The sequence below is a fragment of the Lucilia sericata genome, unplaced genomic scaffold, assembly GCF_015586225.1.
Source record: "Lucilia sericata isolate MDLA Ls3-8-SP2 unplaced genomic scaffold, ASM1558622v1 Contig000839F_arrow, whole genome shotgun sequence".
Lineage (NCBI taxonomy): Eukaryota > Metazoa > Arthropoda > Insecta > Diptera > Calliphoridae > Lucilia > Lucilia sericata.
The window spans coordinates 2501-24724 of record NW_023994831.1 but is presented as its reverse complement, the minus strand read 5'-3'; positions in this window follow the sequence as shown (position 1 = coordinate 24724).

Sequence of the window (22224 nt, the reverse complement as noted above, 5' to 3'; positions counted from 1 at the left end):
TCTGTTACAGACAACTTTAATATAGAAAAAGTTGATCTGTTACAGACAACTTTTCTATAGAAAAAGTTGATCATTTACAGACAACTTTTCTATAGAAAAAGTTAATCAGTTACAGACAACTTTTCTATAGAAAAAGTTAATCTGTTACATACAACTTTTCTATAGAAAAGTTAATCTGTTACATACAACTTTCTATAGAAAAGTTAATCTGTTACAGACAATTTTTCTATAGAAAAATTTGAGCAGTTACTGACAACTTTTCTATAGAAAAAGTTGATCAGTTACTGACAACTTTTCTATAGAAAAAGGTTAATCACTTACAGACAATTTTTCTACAGAAAAAGTTGATCAGTTACAGACAACATTTCTATAGAAAAAATGATTTGTAACAGACAACTTTTCTATAGAAAAAGTTGATCTGTTACAGACAACTTTTCTATAGAAAAAGTTGATCTGTTACAGACAACTTTTCTATAGAAAAAGTTGATCTGTTACAGACAACTTTTCTATAGAAAAAGTTGATTTGTTACAGACAACTTTTCTATAGAAAAAGTTGATCTGTCTTTTCTATAGAAAAAGTTGATCTGTTGCAGTCAACTTTTCTATAGAAAAAGTTGATCTGTTGCAGTCAACTTTTCTATAAAAAAAGTTGATCTGTTACAGACAAATTTTCTATAAAAAAAGTTGATCTGTTACAGACAACTTTTCTATAGAAAAAGTTGATCTGTTACAGACAACTTTTCTATAGAAAAAGTTGATCTGTTACAGACAACTTTTCTATAGAAAAAGTTGATCTGTTCCAGACAACTTTTCTATAGAAAAAGTTGATCTGTTTCAGACAACTTTTCTATAGAAACAGTTGATCTGTTACAGACATCTTTTCTATAGAAAAAGGTGATCTGTTACAGACAACTTTTCTATAGAAAAAGTTGATCTGTTACAGACAACTTTTCTATAGAAAAAGTTGATCTGTTACAGACAACTTTTCTATAGAAAAAGTTGATCTGTTACAGACAACTTTTCTATAGAAAAAGTTGATCTGTTACAGACAACTTTTCTATAGAAAAAGTTGATCTGTTGCAGAAAACCTTTTTTTAAAAAATGTTTATCTATTTCCGACAGATTTTACTTAAAAAAATTATCTGATTCATACATGCAAAATTTTTTATAGAAAATTTTCAACAGATTCAGAAAAAATCTTGTAGTAAAACCCATTTTTATATAAAAATTTTGATATGTTTTAGACAACTAAATGTAGGAACCATTTGTGTCTCTTCTGTTTTGTTATCAATGATGAAATATACTGCAAACAGGTTTTCAGAAACCCAATTAGTTCAATATTTCCGTTTTATTAAGCTGTAATTGAAGGACTTAAAAAATGCAATTAATGGTAAATGTCACAAGATATAATTCACATATTATGTTTAGTGACCGAATATAAATCAAACCAACGTCAGATCCAGTTCCATTGAACTAAATTTTATATAAAATGTTTTGAAAATAACACAGCAGAGTGATAAGGAAATCTGTTTTATGAAATTATATCTGTTCACATCATTTACAATCTTTATTTAATTACGTTCCAATTCATGAATGACTGACACAAGCAATATTGTAGTCACTTAAATGCTGCAGCAAAAATAATATTAAATACGTGCTGGCAACACACAATTTCTGCTTAAGTATTACTTGTCACACGATATATATATTCTAGTGACAGTTTTGTATTGACTACAAGGTTTTTGTTTTTTTTTTTCTCGTTAGGCATAAATCTTACCTAATTTAGCGCAAAGGGATGATTATTTAAGTAAAACGTGTAAATTAAAAAACAAAAAATACTTTTATTTAATTTGACGTATTTATGTAAATCCTAAGAAATTCATTAACTACCTATTAATTAAATGAAATCGATTACAACAAAAAAATAAATATTTCCTTGGTAAATTGTAATTACAAGGAAGACGTATACGTAATATATTATTCCAAAATATATGTTTTGATATTGCTCATACGTTTTTTTTTTGTATGTAGTTGAAATATAAAATAAATCTTCATAAATCATTGTTAACGAATTTTCATAGCACTCAATTTTGTGGGTTTCCTAAAATCATTGAAAATTACACAATTTGATTTACAATGGATATTTTTTTCCTATTTAAGCCAACATTACTTAGCTGTCATAATGCTTATTGAGATTTTATTACAAATTCAAGGTTAAATAACAATAATATCTATTTTACATACACATAAGTAGAACAAAATAGATTTCAACTCATATCACAGAAAAAAAATCCATTTGTCTGTTTTATTTTTCATTTTGTTTTGTTTGCCTTTTTGTTTTGTATTTTATGGCTTTTTCAGTCTAAACAAATTTTTTTTAGGTTTTTCATTAACAAACAAAAAATTTGCATAAATAAAATATGCCTATATTAAAGTACGTATTTTGTGCATCACATTGTAAATTATATTAAAAAGTGAGTTAAAATAAAAAAAACAACAAAAATGAATTGGGTATTGTTAGCATTGTGACACTTTCATTTGTCAAAACAATTTCAATTTTATTATAACCCCATCTAGTGAAAAATAATATTTGTCGAAATAAAGATGAGGCGAAAAAAATAAATAAAAATAACAGTAAATTTGATAAGCAAACAACAAAAGGGAAACAAAATTTATTTGTTGCACCCTATAGTATATATGATTTGTTTATAGACAACAATATGTATTGACATATCTTCAATGGCATAAATTGAAAAAGAACCCTTGTTAAATTTTGATCTAGATATTCTTATACAATATAGATTACAATCGGTTCATATTAAATTCAATATTAAAATATGCTTAAATGACAACCTACAGACTGCACTATATTAAACTTTTATATACCCAAAACCACCAAAACACATCAACCCTATTCATGGAACAAAGAATAAAAAAATTTCCATAACAAGTTTGTCTATAATCAATAATTTTTGTATAACAACACCTTCTGTATAGGAAAAATTTTCTAAAAAATATTCTATTGAAAAGTTGTCTGCAACAGATCAACTTTTTCTATGGAAAGGTTATCTGCAACACATCAACTATTTTCTATAGAAAAGTTGTCTGCAACAGATTAACTTTTTCTATAAAAAAGTTGTCTGCAACAGAGACAGAGATCACCTATTTTATAAAAAAGTTATCTGCAACAGATCAACTTTTTCTATACAAAATTTGTCTGCAACAGATCAACTGTTTCTATAGAAAAGTTGTCTGTAACAGATCAACTTTTTCTATAGAAAAGTTGTCTGTAACAGATCAACTTTTTCTATAGAAAAGTTGTCTGTAACAGATCAACTTTTTCTATAGAAAAGTTGTCTGTAACAGATCAACTTTTTCTATAGAAAAGTTGTCTGTAACAGATCAACTTTTTCTATAGAAAAGTTGTCTGTAACAGATTAACTTTTTCTATAGAAAAGTTGTCTGTAACAGATCAACTTTTTCTATAGAAAAGTTGTCTGTAGCAGATAAACTTTTTCTATAGAAAAGTTGTCTGTAGCAGATAAACTTTTTCTATAGAAAAGTTCTCTGTAACAGATAAACTTTTTCTATAGAAAAGTTGTCTGTAACAGATAAACTTTTTCTATAGAAAAGTTGTCTGTAACAGATCAACTTTTTCTATAGAAAAGTTGTCTGTAACAGATCAACTTCTTCTACAGAAAAGTTGTCTGTAACAGATAACAATTTTCTGTAGAAATATGATCTGCAGCAACAGAAAATAGAAGTAAATTTTGAGTCCTTCCTCAGATATTTCTTGAAATGTAGTATATTAATCCTTTTTATATAATTTCACCTACATATATCGTAGGGTCATGCCATACATTCTTATCAGCCATCAGTTAGTCGTTCTAAAGGCATTTTTATTGTATTAGTCGTAACTTGACTTTTTTCATTTTTTTATTATAAGTTTGTTAACATATGTGTGTGTGTGGTTATTTATGTATTTGTGCTATTTTGTGGCATATTTTTTAAAACAAGGTTATAAAATGGATTTAAGTACAATTGCACACACATAAATATTCAAAAATGTTTTACGATGTGTTTCAAATTAAGACCATTTGCATAAAAAAGGAACAATAGGCATTGTGCAAAAAAAGGAAATGAAATTGAATTAATTTTAGTACATCGTTGAAAATTATTGTTTGTTTTTTTATATTTTAAAATAAAACTGAAGGTGTACTTTGATTAATTAAGTGGGACATAAAAACCTGTAAACCATTATAAAATTAAATTAATACAAATTTAAAATAACGTTTTTTATTTGCTGTCTTAAAAAAGTGTCAATTTGCGTAAACATTGAAAGCGCCAAATAAATAGCAATTTAATGGAACACATTTCAATAGCTTTTGTTTAGTCAGAGAAAATATTGTTCACATGCCATACATCTAACGTGTTAAAACCAATTTAATTTTCACCTAAATTTAATAGTCTACATTGTTGTTTCATTGTCAACACTGGATTGGTGTGTTTGGAATTTATTGCAACCAATAAATAAATACTGAATAAAGGTACATATAATTTACAGATTTGAAAATTTAATAGTATTTTGTGTCATTGTCTAGACATGGTTAAAAACCATAAGGGGAAATACAAACCTAAATAGATGTATAAATAAGTGAAAAACAATTGATTTTATAACAAACAGATATTCTTAAACTCCGTTTTCTCCCTTTAATACAAAATGTTGCAATAACAACAGAAAGTAAACTTCTACCCAATTTAAAGACTAAATGTGTAATACTTTTTCCATATAATCGAATTTACACTTCGGGGGATCATGTTATAATGATCGCTATTTTGTTTTCCCTAAACATTTCACAGAACGAAGTATAACATTTTTACGAAACTAGTTTAAATGTTAAATATGCTCAAGGACATCATAAGAATTTGTATACACACACTCGAATGTAAACACATATAGTACATACTTTGTTTGAAAATAAACACAGATTAATATTGATACATTTTTTGTTGTTGGAAACTTTCATGCAGAGTTTGGAAACACTTCTATGTTTTTAGAAAAGTAGAAAAGTTGTTTGTAACTGATCAACATTTTCTATAGAAAAGTTGTTTGTAACAGATCAACTTTTTCTATAGAAAAGTTGTCTGTAACAGATCAACTTTTTCTATAGAAAAGTTGTCTGTAACAGATCAACTTTTTCTATAGAAAAGTTGTCTGTAACAGATCAACTTTTTCTATAGAAAAGTTGTCTGTAACAGATCAACTTTTTCTATAGAAAAGTTGTCTGTAACAGATCAACTTTTTCTATAGAAAAGTTGTCTGTAACAGATCAACTTTTTCTATAGAAAAGTTGTCTGTAACAGATCAACTTTTTCTATAGAAAAGTTGTCTGTAACAGATCAACTTTTTCTATAGAAAAGTTGTCTGTAACAGATCAACTTTTTCTATAGAAAGTTGTCTGTAACAGATCAACTTTTCTATAGAAAGTTGTCTGTAACAGATCAACTTTTTCTATAGAAAAGTTGTCTGTAACAGATCAACTTTTTCTATAGAAAAGTTGTCTGTAACAGATCAACTTTTTCTATAGAAAAGTTGTCTGTAACAGATCAACTTTTCTATAGAAAAGTTGTCTGTAACAGATCAACTTTTTCTATAGAAAAGTTGTCTGTAACAGATCAACTTCTTCTATAGAAAAGTTGTCTGTAACAGATCAACTTTTTCTATAGAAAAGTTGTCTGTAACAGATCAACTTTTTCTATAGAAAAGTTGTCTGTAACAGATCAACTTTTTCTATAGAAAAGTTGTCTGTAACAGATCAACTTTTTCTATAGAAAAGTTGTCTGTAACAGATCAACTTTTTCTATAGAAAAGTTGTCTGTGACAGATCAACTTTTTCTATAGAAAAGTTGTCTGTAACAGGTCAACTTTTTCTATAGAAAAGTTGTCTGTAACAGGTCAACTTTTTCTATAGAAAAGTTGTCTGTAACAGATCAACTTTTTCTATAGAAAAGTTATCTATAACAGATCAACTTTTTCTATAGAAAAGTTGTCTATAACAGATCAACTTTTTCTATAAAAAAGTTGTCTGTAACAGATCAACTTTTTCTATAGAAAAGTTGTCTGTAACAGATCAACTTTTTCTATAGAAAAGTTGTCTGTAACAGATCAACTTTTTCTATAGAAAAGTTGTCTGTAACAGATCAACTTTTTCTATAGAAAAGTTGTCTGTAACAGATCAACTTTTTCTATAGAAAAGTTGTCTGTAACAGATCAACTTTTTCTATAGAAAAGTTGTCTGTAACAGATCAACTTTTTCTATAGAAAAGTTGTCTGTAACAGATCAACTTTTTCTATAGAAAAGTTGTCTGTAACAGATCAACTTTTTCTATAGAAAAGTTGTCTGTAACAGATCAACTTTTTCTATAGAAAAGTTGTCTGTAACAGATCAACTTTTTCTATAGAAAAGTTGTCTGTAACAGATCAACTTTTTCTATAGAAAAGTTGTCTGTGACAGATCAACTTTTTCTATAGAAAAGTTGTCTGTAACAGGTCAACTTTTTCTATAGAAAAGTTGTCTGTAACAGATCAACTTTTTCTATAGAAAAGTTGTCTGTAACAGATCAACTTTTTCTATAGAAAAGTTGTCTGTAACAGATCGACTTTTTCTATAGAAAAGTTGTCTGTAACATATCGACTTTTCTATAGAAAAGTTGTCTGTAACAGATCGACTTTTTCTATAGAAAAGTTGTCTGTCCATTATTAGGTGTATTAATAAGTTTCCTTTGAACTGCCGGTAACTGTACACAACTGTACATTTCTGCAATGTATAGATATACTTATGTTTGTCTGTGTGTAAATATATTAGTATTAGAATGTGACTGTGTACTAACATATGCATGTAATACATACAAAATATATAGTATAAAAGCCCTTAGGTAAATTTTAAAGACGAGTTGACACTTGTGTTATATTTGCAACTTTAAAGCAGAAACAACAAAAAGAATTGAACTTAGTTTACATTTTAAAAATCTGCAGGCTTAAGATAAAATGCTTAAGGGTAGATATGTTTGTATAAGAATTACACATTTTTATTCAATTTAAATTGTGTGTATTACATTTTTTAATTTAGTTTTTGAAATTCAAAAGTGAATGTTTGTCAATATTACAATTTTCATATTGATAAGCTTTGTTCCTCCGATGGGTTCTAGTCCGTTAGACCGAAATTCTTTTGCAATATTCTTTATTAATACGCTTTAATAATCATCTTTCTACAGTTTTCTTACTCTTTTAGGAACAATTAAAATTATTAAAGCAATACCTTTCACTGTCAAACTTTATTTTTAATAAATCAGTTTTAAAATAGTGCACTAAAAACATTTGTGCAAGAAAGAAATGAGAAAAGTTTACTAATATAAAAAATAATAAAAATACTTTAGCTACAATTTAATGATAGACAGTAATGGAAGGAAGGTGCTCCTTAGCGAAATCGACAGTTCTGACAGGAAATATAAAGAAAATAATTAAAATAATTGTACATGGGAAACTAATAGTAAATAAAAGGAAACGGAAATAAAACTGAAGAGTAAAAATCATTACAAATCTCAACAAGAGCTGCTACTTTTTCAGGGACCATTAAATAAATAATTTTTTAGTTAAAATAGGAAAATATGGAAATATCTCAAACATAAGAACTAAATCACTTCTACTAATATCTTTAAACTCTTCTAGTTTTTGTCCACAATTTATTAAAAAAATATTCTTTTATTCCTGTAAAATATCATAATTGCATTTTAAGTAAATAATTCATAGATCTATTTAATTAAAGACCTATACAAGTAAATTAATATATCACAAACAGTTTATTATATTTTAATAAAAAAAAAAAATATAACTAATATATAAATAGTCTCCATCTCCTCTTAACAATATAATTAATTATTGTCATTAAAATGACAAAAGATAATGAAAAATATATCGTCTTTTTGTATTTATCTCGTGTTTTTTTTTCAATTTTCGAAAAGAATAACAAAAATTATATAAAAGCTGTTAAAAGGGACAAAAAACAAGGTCAATATTTAATTGTAGTTGACACATTTATAATGACTTTTTCCTAGTATAATAAAAAATTGTTTTATGCGGCTGCTCCATTGAAAATATACGACCGCATTATAATGCGAATACAATACAAAGGCAGGGATATGAATGTAAATCTTTTTTTTTTTAATAAAAAATAAATTTTATTTCAATATAGTCAAGCATAATCCAATAAGTTATTAAGTGTTTAATATAATATTGGGTTCAATATAAATAAATGGCTAGAACATAAAACTAAATGGATACTCTATAGTAGGCAGAGAATGGATTTTGAAATGAAAATAAGAAAAAAATAATTCTGAAAAAATTGTCAAAATTCTATTTTTTTTCGTTTCAAAATCCGATTCAAAAACGATTGTTACACTTAAATTTTTTTAGTTAGTTAGTTAGTTAGTCAGCTAGCCAGCTAGTTAGTTAGTTAGTTAGTTAGTTAGTAGTTAGTTAGTTAGTTAGTTAGTTAGTTAGTTAGTTAGTTAGTTAGTTAGTTAGTAGTAGTTAGTTAGTTAGTTAGTTAGTTAGTTAGTAGTAGTTAGTTAGTTAGTTAGTTAGTTAGTTAGTTAGTTAGTTAGTTAGTTAGTTAGTTAGTTAGTAGTTAGTTAGTAGTTCGTTAGTTAGTTAGTTAGTTAGTTAGTAGTTAGTTAGTAGTTAGTTAGTTAGTTAGTTAGTTAGTTAGTTAGTTAGTTAGTTAGTTAGTTAGTTAGTTAGTTAGTTAGTTAGTTAGTTAGTTAGTTAGTTAGTTAGTTAGTTAGTTAGTTAGTTAGTTAGTTAGTAGTTAGTTAGTTAGTTAGTTAGTTAGTTAGTTAGTTAGTTAGTAGTTAGTTAGTTTAGTTAGTTAGTTAGTTAGTAGTTAGTTAGTTAGTTAGTAGTTAGTTAGTTAGTTAGTTAGTTAGTAGTAGTTAGTTAGGTAGTAGTTAGTAGTTAGTTAGTTAGTTAGTTAGTTAGTTAGTTAGTATAGTTAGTTAGTTAGTTAGTTAGTTAGTTAGTTAGTAGTTAGTTAGTTAGTTAGTAGTTAGTTAGTTAGTTAGTAGTTAGTTAGTTAGTTAGTAGTTAGTTAGTTAGTTAGTAGTAGTTAGTTAGTTAGTAGTTAGTTAGTTAGTTAGTTAGTTAGTTAGTAGTTAGTTAGTTTAGTTAGTTAGTAGTTAGTTAGTAGTAGTTAGTTAGTTAGTCGTTAGTTAGTTAGTTAGTTAGTTAGTTAGTAGTTAGTAGTTAGTTAGTTAGTGTTAGTTAGTTAGTTAGTTAGTTAGTTAGTTCGTTAGTTAGTTAGTTAGTTAGTTAGTAGTTAGTTAGTTAGTTAGTGTTAGTTAGTTAGTAGTAGTTAGTTAGTTAGTTAGTTAGTTAGTTAGTTAGTTAGTTAGTTAGTTAGTTAGTTAGTTAGTTAGTTAGTTAGTTAGTTAGTTAGTTAGTTAGTTAGTTAGTTAGTTAGTTAGTTAGTTAGTTAGTTAGTTAGTTAGTTAGTTAGTTAGTTAGTTAGTTAGTTAGTTAGTTAGTTAGTTAGTTAGTTAGTTAGTTAGTTAGTTAGTTAGTTAGTTAGTAGTTAGTTAGTTAGTTAGTTAGTTAGTTAGTTAGTTAGTTAGTTAGTAGTTAGTTAGTTAGTTAGTTAGTTAGTTAGTTAGTTAGTTAGTTAGTTAGTTAGTTAGTTAGTTAGTTAGTAGTTAGTTAGTTAGTTAGTTAGTTAGTTAGTTAGTTAGTTAGTTAGTTAGTTAGTTAGTTAGTTAGTTAGTTAGTAGTTAGTTAGTTAGTTAGTTAGTAGTTAGTTAGTTAGTTAGTTAGTTAGTTAGTTAGTTAGTTAGTTAGTTAGTTAGTTAGTTAGTTAGTTAGTTAGTTAGTTAGTTAGTTAGTTAGTTAGTTAGTTAGTTAGTTAGTTAGTTAGTTAGTTAGTTAGTTAGTTAGTTAGTTAGTTAGTAGTTAGTTAGTTAGTTAGTTAGTTAGTTAGTTAGTTAGTTAGTTAGTTAGTTAGTTAGTTAGTTAGTTAGTAGTTAGTTAGTTAGTTAGTTAGTTAGTTAGTTAGTTAGTTAGTAGTTAGTTAGTTAGTTAGTTAGTTAGTTAGTTAGTTAGTTAGTTAGTTAGTTAGTTAGTTAGTTAGTTAGTTAGTTAGTTAGTTAGTTAGTTAGTTAGTTAGTTAGTTAGTTAGTTAGTTAGTTAGTTAGTTAGTTAGTTAGTAGTTAGTTAGTTAGTTAGTTAGTTAGTTAGTTAGTTAGTTAGTTAGTTAGTTAGTTAGTTAGTTAGTTAGTTAGTTAGTTAGTTAGTTAGTTAGTTAGTTAGTTAGTTAGTTAGTTAGTTAGTCTCGAAAAATATGGTTACATTACAAACTCTTGACTCTTGGGTTCAAGCAGACATAGACAAGATGAACTGAAACACTGATAAACTTTGGACATTCGATGATCAATGAGTTTAAAAGTAGTCTTCATCCAGTTTTTTGGAACTTTTTGAAATGAAGAAGTTTTATATTACGACTTTTTTGAGCTGAAGTATGAACGATTGAAGAGTTGGAGAAGAAAAGATAATAATTTTACTAACATACTTACAGTATGTCTGTATACAAACACTCCGAATAGAATCAGCATACCAACTATTAAAAGTCACTTAAAAAGGGTGTGTGTAGATAAATTATAAAGAAAAAGATACGTTTCATTGATTTTAAACAATATTCTAAAATACAAAAAAGGAACAATATTAATAAAATAGAAATAAACTATTGGTATGTAAAAGCAACATTATCATGTATTATTTTCTTAGGCAATCTATAGAATTGACGCTAGAAGGAAATATATGTATATATGAGCAATTTAACCATAAAATATAACTTAGGAAGGGTTCCTAATAATTTTTTTGCCTCGGCTCCAACCATTGTTAAAGTTATCAACAAAAAGGAAAGATAATGCATATTTTCCCCTTTTTTTGTTTTCTTAACTTGTGCGGTATTAACTTATAAAAGAGAAATTTATTTGGCCCATTGTTGTAGTATAAATATATTTAAATTGGGGATACTCTTTAGCTTTTTTGGTCTTGCTGTTGGTTTTTCTATTTAGAAAAGATTCATGTTTAACATAAATTTTATCATAATAAATAAACCGAAAATAAACCTTAAATTTATGGAAGTAGTTTATTATTTTACGTTTATTTTCTTGTTGGCCACGCTGAAATCATAAGTAGAAAGAAAATATAGTACTATTGTTGGGTTTAACAATTCGTATGACAAAAAAAGGACTGGTAAGTAAATTACACTTATTTAAATTTTCAACAGCCAACAGGATACTGTTTGTTAGATCTAGATACAGTTGGTTTATTTGTTTGAATTGATTTATAAGTATTTTATAAAACATTTAAGATTTTGTATAAAAGTTTAGTATAAATTGCCAGTTTATCGTAAATTTTTTAATTCAAAATGGAAAAATGTTTATCTATTATGATTTTATCGCAAATTTTTCTATAGTTTGTAATTTTATTTAAAATAATTCTTTAAAAATGTTTTATAGAAATGTTTTTATTTACTTAAAAATAATATAAAAACTCTTTGAAGTTCTTTATTTGTAAAACTGTTTTAAGAAGTACTCAGTATCACTCACAGTGTGATGTCGTCTGAAAAAGTGTCATACATCTAAATATTCTATTAAAATGAAACTAGATTAAATATTAAGTTATAATAAATAATGAAATAAATGAATTTTCTTGTGATTATATGTAATGACATGTAGTTTATAACTAATGAATGTTTACTAACATCTACAGACACGTACATATCTACATAATAAATGTACATTTACGTGTATATAAACAAAATATAAACAGTCAAACATTTACATGCATGTGTATATACATAAATATATATGTATATTTTTTTGACATGTAGGTACATATGTGTGTATTCCTTTTAACATTTCAACAACAAAAATAATACAAAAGATACATTCACATAAATAAAGATTGTTTTTTCTGGCAATTAATTGTTTGCTTTTGTAAGTGAATACTCCTCTTACCAAAACACCAGCAAAAACAGGAGAGAAAACAAAGAAAATGGAGAGAAAAGACTATACACATAAATAGTTCAGATACCAGCGGAAATTGGCGGTAAATGCGGTTTAATTTATGTCACACACCAACGCGGTAACTGAAGCAGCAGCAGCAACAACAGTGGAGAGATTACAACATAAACATGTAGTTTAAATGTATCGTTTTTTATGTGTATGTGGGTTAATCTATCAGTAAATTGAAGTTATTATTAAGATTAATTTTATTACAATTTACTTTTTATAGTGGGCTTTTAGCTTTGTTGAATGGAATATAAGAAAACAAAGAATAATGTCATAATTTTGCTAAATTATGTCATGTACTTAAAAATGTATTTTTTTACAGACAATGAGCAATATATAGTTAATGCACATACACTAATGGAACCAATTCTCATTCCTTTCTTTGAGAAAATATACACTACACACACGTGAATGTTAAGTATTCCTCTAGATAAGACTTAGATTTCCTACATGTCTTTCCCAGCAAAAACTTACACTGAAAAGTAACATTAATATTATAACCCACTATTTGAGCACGGCGATGACATTGGTGGCAAGTTCTTACCACGTTCTATTACAAATAAATATTTAAAAGTTGAAAAGTAAGTTGTTGTGTAAGTAAAAGTAATCAGAAAGTTTTTGCTGGGTTCCCTGCTGGGAACAGAAATACATAACACAAAATAGTCTAGTCTATAGTCTATTCTATAGTCTAGTCTATAGTCTAGTCTATGTCTAGTCTATAGTCTAGTCTATTGTCTAGTCTATAGTCTAGTCTATAGTCTAGTCTATAGTCTAGTCTATAGTCTAGTCTATAGTCTAGTCTATAGTCTAGTCTATAGTCTAGTCTATAGTCTAGTCTATAGTCTAGTCTAGTCTATAGTCTAGTCTATAGTCTAGTCTATAGTCTAGTCTATAGTCTAGTCTATAGTCTAGTCTATAGTCTAGTCTATAGTCTAGTCTATAGTCTAGTCTATAGTCTAGTCTATAGTCTAGTCTATAGTCTAGTCTATAGTCTAGTCTATAGTCTAGTCTATAGTCTAGTCTATAGTCTAGTCTATAGTCTAGTCTATAGTCTAGTCTATAGTCTGGTCTATAGTCTAGTCTATAGTCTAGTCTATAGTCTAGTCTATAGTCTAGTCTATAGTCTAGTCTATAGTCTAGTCTAAAGTCTAGTCTATAGTCTAGTCTATAGTCTAGTCTATAGTCTAGTCTATAGTCTAGTCTATAGTCTAGTCTATAATACAGTCTATAGTCTAGTCTATAGTCTAGTCTATAGTCTAGTCTATAGTCTAGTCTATAGTCTAGTCTATAGTCTAGTCTATAGTCTAGTCTATAGTCTAGTCTATAGTCTAGTCTATAGTCTAGTCTATAGTCTAGTCTATAGTCTAGTCTATAGTCTAGTCTATAGTAGTCTAGTCTAGTCTATAGTCTAGCCTATAGTCTAGTCTATAGTCTAGTCTATAGTCTAGTCTATAGTCTAGTCTATAGTCTAGTCTATAGTCTAGTCTATAGTCTAGTCTATAGTCTAGTCTATAGTCTAGTCTATAGTCTAGTCTATAGTCTAGTCTATAGTCTAGTCTATAGTCTAGTCTATAGTCTAGTCTATAGTCTAGTCTATAGTCTAGTCTACAGTCTAGTCTATAGTCTAGTCTATAGTCTAGTCTATAGTCTAGTCTATAGTCTAGTCTATAGTCTAGTCTATAGTCTAGTCTATAGTCTAGTCTATAGTCTAGTCTATAGTCTAGTCTATAGTCTAGTCTATAGTCTAGTCTATAGTCTAGTCTATAGTCTAGTCTATAGTCTAGTCTATAGTCTAGTCTATAGTCTAGTCTATAGTCTAGTCTATAGTCTAGTCTATAGTCTAGTCTATAGTCTAGTCTATAGTCTAGTCTATAGTCTAGTCTATAGTCTAGTCTATAGTCTAGTCTATAGTCTAGTCTATAGTCTAGTATAGATAGTCTATAGTCTAGTCTATAGTCTAGTCTATAGTCTAGTCTATAGTCTAGTCTATAGTCTAGTCTATAGTCTAGTCTATAGTCTAGTCTATAGTCTAGTCTATAGTCTAGTCTATAGTCTAGTCTATAGTCTAGTCTATAGTCTAGTCTATAGTCTAGTCTATAGTCTAGTCTATAGTCTAGTCTATAGTCTAGTCTATAGTCTAGTCTATAGTCTAGTCTATAGTCTAGTCTATAGTCTAGTCTATAGTCTAGTCTATAGTCTAGTCTATAGTCTAGTCTATAGTCTAGTCTATAGTCTAGTCTATAGTCTAGTCTATAGTCTAGTCTATAGTCTAGTCTATAGTCTAGTCTATAGTCTAGTCTATAGTCTAGTCTATAGTCTAGTCTATAGTCTAGTCTATAGTCTAGTCTATAGTCTAGTCTATAGTCTAGTCTATAGTCTAGTCTATAGTCTAGTCTATAGTCTAGTCTATAGTCTAGTCTATAGTCTAGTCTATAGTCTAGTCTATAGTCTCTATAGTCTAGTCTATAGTCTAGTCTATAGTCTAGTCTATAGTCTAGTCTATAGTCTAGTCTATAGTCTAGTCTATAGTCTAGTCTATAGTCTAGTCTATAGTCTAGTCTATAGTCTAGTCTATAGTCTAGTCTATAGTCTAGTCTATAGTCTAGTCTATAGTCTAGTCTATAGTCTAGTCATAGTCTAGTCTGTAGTCTAGTCTATAGTCTAGTCTATAGTCTAGTCTATAGTCTAGTCTATAGTCTAGTCTATAGTCTAGTCTATAGTCTAGTCTATAGTCTAGTCTATAGTCTAGTCTATAGTCTAGTCTATAGTCTAGTCTATAGTCTAGTCTATAGTCTAGTCTATAGTCTAGTCTATAGTCTAGTCTAGTCTATAGTCTAGTCTATAGTCTAGTCTAGTCTATAGTCTAGTCTATAGTCTAGTCTAGTCTATAGTCTAGTCTATAGTCTAGTCTAGTCTATAGTCTAGTCTATAGTCTAGTCTATAGTCTAGTCTATAGTCTAGTCTATAGTCTAGTCTATAGTCTAGTCTATAGTCTAGTCTATAGTCTAGTCTATAGTCTAGTCTATAGTATAGTCTATAGTCTAGTCTATAGTCTAGTCTATAGTCTAGTCTATAGTCTAGTCTATAGTCTAGTCTATAGTCTAGTCTATAGTCTAGTCTATAGTCTAGTCTATAGTCTAGTCTATAGTCTAGTCTATAGTCTAGTCTATAGTCTAGTCTATAGTCTAGTCTATAGTCTAGTCTATAGTCTAGTCTATAGTCTAGTCTATAGTCTAGTCTATAGTCTAGTCTATAGTCTAGTCTATAGTCTAGTCTATAGTCTAGTCTATAGTCTAGTCTATAGTCTAGTCTATAGTCTAGTCTATAGTCTAGTCTATAGTCTAGTCTATAGTCTAGTCTATAGTCTAGTCTATAGTCTAGTCTATAGTCTAGTCTAGTCTAGTCTATAGTCAAGTCTTATAGTCTAGTCTATAGTCTAGTCGATAGTCTAGTCTATAGTCTAGTCTAGTAGTCTAGTTCTTAGTCTAGTCTATATTCTAGTCTATAGTCTAGTCTATAGTCTAGTCTATAGTCTAGTCTAGTCTAGTTATAGTCTAAGTCTATAGTCTAGCATCTAGGTCTAGTCTATTATATGTCTAGATATAGTCTAATAGTCTAGAGGTCTAGCTAGTTAGTCTAGCAGTCTATAGTCTAGTCTATATCTAGTCTAAGTTAGTCTTAGTTAGTCTATAGTCTAGTCTATATTTCTATAGTCTTATTCTAGTCTATAGTCTAGTCTATATGTCTAGTCTATAGTCTAGTCTATAGTCTATAGTCTAGTCTTAGTCTCTAGTTAGTCTATAGTCTAGTCTATGAGTCTAGTCTATATTCTGTCATAGTCTAGTCTATAGTCTAGTCTATAGTCTAGTCTATAGTCTAGTCTATAGTCTAGTCTATAGTCTAGTCTATATCTAGTCTATAGTCTAGTCTATAGTCTAGTCTATAGTCTAGTCTATAGTCTAGTCTATAGTCTAGTCTAGTCTATAGTCTAGTCTATAGTCTAGTCTATAGTCTAGTCTATAGTCTAGTCTATAGTCTAGTCTATAGTCTAGTCTATAGTCTAGTCTATAGTCTAGTCTACAGCCTATTATGTAGTCTATTCCATGGTATGTGGGGTTTGATAATTAGTTAGTTTGAAAGGAGGATGTACATACATACATACATCAAATCCGAAGAATACACCATACGCTCATTAACCAGTGCCTCAGGTGGAAATCGAAACCCACCACTTTCGGTCTACCAGAGTAGAACACTTGCCGTTGAAATGTCATATTTATGCAGGATTAAGAGTCGATTTTGCAATACTTTATACTGTTAGTTGTCGAAGCAAATAAAATCTCATGTGTAAGCTATTAATAAGCATATAAAAATCATACATCATGTAACCATTAGTAAGGTGCAAATTTTGTATCATTTCATCCTGAGCTTAAATCAAAACACTTCGTTCATTTTAATATTTGTAATTCTAGTTAATTTTCCATTAGCTCACGTACATTTATAATGCATATTTTATATTTTCAACTAACAGTTTATATACACTTTCATACAGGGATATTTGTATATGGGATATTTCATAAGAAAAAATATACATGGATTTGTTGTATACAACTTGAACGAATTTTGTCATAAAAAGTCTTTGGTACAGTGATTTGAATTTTTTAGGATGAAAAATTGGATTTTATGAAATGCCCTATATACTTTACTAACACACACATTCATAAATAACTAGTTGTTCAGTATGTCTGGACTTTTATGTACTCTTTTGTTGTGTTAAATGTACGTGTATAAAATGTATCTTTGTTTAAAACCACATCTACTTCTGGGTGTAAAGAAAATCCACCATCAACAGCGGTTTACCACGGTTTCATTATAGACTTTGTAGTGCGACAATTTCTTTTTTCTCTCTACTTCGTCCTAGGTAATGAGGTATATACATTTTGCAATGGGCAATTTAGATATTTTCATAAATATATCATAGTATTTATGTGTTGAAGTTTATGATTAAAGAGTGTCAATGACATTTCAAGTTTCAGTTAGATATGTAGTTACATATTATAAGTTATGTTTGTATATTTAGGTTGTATAAATTTAAAATGTTAGATTTTTTCAAGAGAACTTCTCAACTTTTGAGTTCAAGAACGAATCAAGCCATTTTTGAATAATATTTACTGAAGTGAATCGTTTTCCAGTGAAAGCGTTCTACATCTATCAAATCAAATAGTAGTCATAATGGGAAAGGCAAGTGAGGTCGAGAGTAGTAATAATGAAATATAACGCTTTTATATCTGGCCGCATATTCTTTTCGCTTCTCTGTCACTTCAAACGAAACCAAACGCAACGGTACAGGGTCCTTATGATGATCTGGTGAGATATCACCGCTTTTTTGGTCCCAAATACAGATCATTACCATAGCGGCATGTATATATATATTTCGTATCGATTCGGCTTCATATACGATCTCTTGTGTTTTGGGTACACAAATTATTTTCTCTTAAACCACTTTAAAAAATTCGATTTTCTACTTTTTAAAAAATATTTCAAATGCTTATCTAAATTAGGCGTATACTTAATATTTGTAATACCAATAAATCATTAACACGTATACGTACAGGTGTCGTTAATAAAAGCAGAACAATTTCAAAATATAAAACTTGAAATGAAAAAAGGTGCATGACTTTGGGAAAAACTGGGAGATACTTTCATTAGTTACACTCATTGTTATTAGGTCCCTAGGGTCTTCAGAAAATTTATTTCAAAAAACATACGAACAGACGTACATGACTTAATCCACTCCGCTGTCTGTTAGGACGCGGCATATATAAAATTTATAATTATAAAAAATACAAACGGAATGACAAACTTATATATGCCCTTCTCACTCCCCCCCGGGGCATGTTACTTTGATGAAAGACCCCATATTGGTGTGATTGCAATCCCGGGGAAAAGAGGGCCTACCAATACCTCTAGTCTGCCAGGGCTATAAACTGGTGATGATCAAATATATCCTCAGCCTTTCCTTGAAATTATTTGAAATGGGATCGAACCAGAGTACCACATAATACGGTACTACGGAGGTTGAAGTTCCTTCGGCATCTACGTAGTGGCTGTGGTTTAAACCCAAATTCGCGGGAAGGGGTGCTTGGTTAAAAGATTGAGTATGTGTTGGTGTGCGATGTACCATCGGATACTTATATCTAATGGATGAGAGAGATTCTGAGTTGTATCTGTGGATATGTCGGAGTTGGTTGAGACATTTGCGGAGTTATTAATACCTTAATCTTTAATTATCGGAAATTTTCCCTCATGGTTGAATGTGTTGGAATCTATTCTAAAACAAGCTCAACTTATCACAGTAGGTCGTTGTGGTTACTGAAATAAGTCTGGCTAATTAAATATAGATTTGTGCTTCGAATTACCATTTACGTCCCTACGTGAGGTTACCGAAACAACAGAGCCATCTCAGTGGTGTGGCTGGGCGACTTAAGAGGTCAAGGAATGCATAGGGGTGAGTCTTTATATCATGAGAGTGTTTACAGGGACATGGCATTCCTTATAGCATCAATAAGGATTTTTCATCTGATGTTGGGTGCGCCCCTTCTATCGGCTCTAACCAGTGATAGCCTTTTCCTTTGTCGGGGTTTGATTGAGCTTGACTCATGATGCCTATCATTCCTCAACGGGACTACTATGTCAAGAGATTAAGTAGCTCGAGTACTTGAGGAAAGTGCTTGTAAATGGACCGACAGAACCATGTACAAAAATTGCCAACTGCGTGTAAGATACACAAAGGGGCGTGGGTGATTCGTCAAAGAAGCACACCGAGTGGATGAAAAAGGCCACCGTGAAATAGGTAAAGCACTTCGACATTCATATCCTTCTCACGAAATATTAAAGATGGAAGGCTAGGTATGTATATTCCTTCGGATTATATATTATATACATACTCCTTTCAAACAAAATAACTAAGTTTTTGCTCTGAATATATTACAAATGATAATTTTTTCTCAAATAAGTATTACCTCTCCATACCAAATTTTATTTTTCATTATAGCAGTGTTTCAGCTTAATAAATTTATAATTATAAAATTTTGCACTCATGATATCGGATGCTTGTCATACCGGTAAGTTGAATGTCCAACAAAAATATACCACAAACACATAATAGGTATTAGAGTTAATGTCAGCGATCTACATAACTTTAATGTACTTGTACGAGTATATTAAATTTACATTACCTACATACGCACAATATGAAAAGATGTGTTGATAATATATATTAAAATTGGCATATTCGCACATGTGTGATATTTATAAAGGAAATAAGTTAGTTATTGACGGAAACTATTATGCATAAATTTTTGCTATATGTGTGTGTTTATTAGAGATGTCCATTGAAATTGAGATTAAGCTAAATGAACTAATTGGAATTTATGGTATTTAATGTCAAATAGTTTTAGAAAATATAAGTAATTGAAAAAAAAGACAAGGTTTTGAGATAATATATTACAAAAAGTTGTAAATAGTGAAGAAAATTAAAGAAAGAAATTAAAGGCAAAAGTTGATTAAAGTATATATTTTTTTGTTGTTTATATTTTCCTTGATGTTTATTGCTTAATTTTGTACTTTATGACCGCAAAACCGTAATAGAGTTTTGTGTATACATTGTTAAATTTTTATATGTTTCTGTATATTGTTGTCAAATTTATTGTTGTCCTTCTTAGTTAAGTAAAGATAAACCTTGTTGCTGCTGTGGGATTTTCTAGGGATTTGTGCATACTACTTTTAACCCAATTTTTTGTCCTTTACAGTTTCGTTGCTTTTCTAGTATTTTTGGGGGCTATTTGTCATTTTCAGTTTGGTGAAGTCTTATTAAGCGGGATTTGCTAAAGAAAATTTGGTTCAATAAGAGTAATATTGTAATGTTTTTATAGTTCAATCAAAATAGATCACGTAGTGGGTAAGAAACATCTTATTTTGGAAATATTTTAAACCTCGTTAACTATTTAAGATATCGTAACAAATTTCCGCATAGTCGGAGCTGAATATTATTTTCATCTCTTGTCTGCCTCTATTTCTGTCTGTCTATCTATCTGTTCGTGTATCTGTTTGTCTATATGTCTGTCCGTCTGTCCGTCTGTCTGTCTGTCTGTCTGTCTGTCTGTCTGTCTGTCTGTCTGTCTGTCTGTCTGTCTGTCAGTCTGTCTGTCTGTCTGTCTGTCTGTCTGTCTGTCTGTCTGTCTGTCTGTCCGTCTGTCTGTCTGTCTGTCTGTCTGTCTGTCTGTCTGTCTGTCTGTCTTTCCGTCTGTCTTTCCGTCTGTCTGTCTTTCCGTCTGTCTGTCTTTCCGCCTGTCTCTCTGTCTGTCTGTATTTCCGTCTGTTTATATATACAAAGATTTTAATAAAACTACAGGTCGAAATTTTGAAGATTATCACATTCTGAATCGATTATGCTTTGTCCTTCTATCCATCCGTCTGTCTGTCTGTACGTCTGTGTGTTTATGTAAACCTTTAGAGCACGCTACAAGTCGAAATAGTTGAAATCGGTCCATTATCTGGCATTACTTCGCGACTACATTCGGAAAGAAAGCTTAACGAAAAACCATATAAAATTCTATATCTGCTCATAAGAAATTCCCTTAATATCTTTTGGGTACATTTTAGCCATAAAAATAACTAATCTATAACTATGAATGTCTTCGCCCCCCAATATTTTAGTTTTGTATCTGTTCCTATAATTCATATTAACTCTGCTGCTTAGCAGCATAAAAGTCCTTCAAATTTAATTTATATTATTTTTCTTACCTTCATTGTTCTAATCAAAACTATGTAGGTAGTGTGATAATACAAGAAAGTACTCATAGTTTTATCTACATGACTACAATAAATGTCACTTAAATATTGTTGATGGAGGTCTTAAAATTTATTAGAAAACTTTCGGTTAACATACACACCCATATTATTTAGTTTATTATCGTTTTAATCTCTGAGACAAAAGTTGTGGAAAAAAATGTTATAAAACTTAAGATGGTGCACGAACGCACACATGTCGTCAAAACATCATAAAATATTTCGGTAAAGTACACAACTCTTTTGATTCATTGTGTTTGTTTTCGGCAATTTCACAGGAAAGTGATAAACTAAAGTTAAGATAAAATTAAAAAGGGGTTTTACAAGTAAATACTGTAAATAAATCTATAATAAATGCATCTTAGAATTTTGTCAACACAAAATAATAAAATGTAGGGTATTTAAATTTAAAATTCTTTTAATTGTTCTTTTTTTATTAATATATGTACGTACATTTTGCACATTTAGCTTCTAGGATCTCCCAGCCATTACTTTGAAAAGAATTTATTACTTATTTAAATAACTTTTCCACAATAAACATAAAATTTAAAAACATTTTTACCCCATATTTAATTTGTTCAATAATCATTGTATAAATACTCTTCCATAACACTTCTTTATATAGGGGGAACATTCTGTTATACTTTGTAAACATGTGTCTTAATGTTTGAAAAATGTTTTTACTTTTAATGTCACGTATTTGTTAAGAAACTTAAACTTCAAGTTTTTTTTATTTATTTTAAACCATTCTACTATAAACATGAAGTATGTAAGTATATATTGTTTTTGCAACAAAGTATTTTTACTTAAGTTCGTGCTGCTGTTGCTAATATTTAAATAAAGATTCTAGTTATTTTAAGAAAACTATTGTTTAAATAGCTTCGAATTTAAATCTTAAATTTTAACTATAATCTTTAAATTTATCAATTATATTCATAAATGATTAATAAAGGCATTGAAGGTTTATTACAGGAATTTTATATGAAGATAAAATACTGCTAATAACACTGCTAATAAAAGGGACCTATTGTGCACTCCCTTAACAGGGCCTAAGATGGAAATCGAACTCACTATGGTATGGTATGGTATGGTATGGTATTCAGGCTGCAAAAGACGCAAACTTGTTCGTGATACCTGTAAAGAAGTGAAAAACAAAGAGAGAGAGAGAGAGAGTGAAAGGGGAATGGTTTTAGGGTTAAGTAAGAACAGAGATGAGGAGTAAAGTTTAGAGTCTGAAACAAAGAGTAATTA